Below are 1,583 nucleotides of genomic sequence, written 5' to 3' on the forward strand. Positions count from 1 at the left end.
GCCCCTCCCCTGCCGGTCAGCTGAGCTCCCTGCCTGTGCAGGTGATTTGAACTTCTGAGTGGAGCTCAGAAAATAGCTGTGCAGCCAGGCAGCTTCCAGGGAACCTTCATCTCTCCCCTAGTTAGTCCATGTTCTGCTAACAATGGCCAGTGTATATCACCCATTGTTCTTGTCTCCACGTATTAACTTCGCTTTTGTGTGTGTCATTGTTCTATGGGACAGGAGAAGCTGTAGCTTCCAGAATAATTAGAAGTCTTTGTCTTTCCAATCCCCACTTTCAGGCTGGAGCATGGGGCAGAGCGGACGAGAAGACGCAGATGCAGGTTCTTATAGTTTCTGACTTGCTCAAATGAGACAATGCAACTCCTACAACTCACTGCTGAGTTCCATGGCCTGCATCCCTTGCTGGGATTCAGGACATGAATTCCCTCCCTCTGTTGGGAACGTGATTCTCAACCAGCCGGAGAGACATTAAACCCATTCTAGACAAGGCAAAAGACAGGGCTGCATTGGCCGGGAATCGAACCCGGGTCAACTGCTTGGAAGGCAGCTATGCTCACCACTATACCACCAATGCTTCTGCTAAAACCTGCCCTTCTAGCTCTCCCAGGTACAAGTGAAATGACTCACATCTTGCCCTCTAATGGAGACATGCTTGGACATCTAGAGCTGGAAGCTGGGGAGTAGCTGTTTCATCCTAGACTGAGGTGGCACCAGGCCCATCCCTCCCCTCAGACAAGAAATACAAACAGATGTGACCAGAAGCACAGACCACTCCTCAGCTCAGCCTGCTCCTTTTGCAGTCACTCTGCGGGCTGGTCCCTGCCAGCACAGAGGCCTGGGGCTCTGCCAGGGGGTGTGACGAGAGATGCAGGGTGATGCTTTTCAGAAGACGGCTGCTGAGATGAGGTGGCCGAGTGGTTAAGGCGATGGTCTGCTAATCCACTGTGCTCTGCATGCTCCCATCCTCATCACATGCTTATCGTGCTCTTGAGTTCAGCAACTGCTCCCTGCTGTGCCATACACTCCAGCCCCCTGTTGTGCTTCTGAGGTGCATTTTGCTCCTTCCTTTTCTACCTGCTGGCCAAGATACGGAGCCTGGATATGTCTGGCCATGCTCAGTGCTCTGTACACTTGGCCTCTCCTCTATCCACCCTCTCCTCCCTTCTACCTGAGACCTCTGGCGGGATAAGTCCCCTCACCTCAGGGCTGCCCGCGGGGAGGGAGCTGCATTCTTGTGGTTCCCTGTCTTGCTTCTCCAGCCTGTTCTCAGTATAAGCAACGTCCAAAACAACATGACTGGGTGTCTACCCTCTTTACTCCAGGTTCTGCTGACAGCGGCCAGTTCACATCGATTGTTTTGTCTCCTCGTTGTGACTTCGCTTTCACGGGCAGTGTCCTTACTGCGACACAGGAGAGCCTGGAGCCTCACACATCGTCCCAAAGCCTTGTCTTTCCCGTCCCCGCCCCCAGGCCGGAGCATGGGGCAAAGCAGACAAGGAGATGCAGTGGCAGGTTTCCAACGTGCTCAAATGATACAAGGGCTACGCCCACAACTCACTGCTTACTCCAGGGGTGGGCAC

General features: G+C 53.6%; 1 non-coding gene across 1 annotated transcript; it reads right to left on the bottom strand.

Annotated features, from left to right (window-relative positions):
* Positions 1–505: 505 nt before the first annotated feature.
* Positions 506–577, bottom strand: TRNAG-UCC (transfer RNA glycine (anticodon UCC)). Its single transcript has one exon. It is a non-coding gene; the product is annotated as a tRNA-Gly (tRNA).
* Between the last annotated feature and the right edge of the window lie 1,006 nt (positions 578–1,583).

Source organism: Pelodiscus sinensis, chromosome 14 (assembly GCF_049634645.1).
Source record: "Pelodiscus sinensis isolate JC-2024 chromosome 14, ASM4963464v1, whole genome shotgun sequence".
Taxonomy (NCBI): Eukaryota; Metazoa; Chordata; order Testudines; family Trionychidae; genus Pelodiscus; species Pelodiscus sinensis.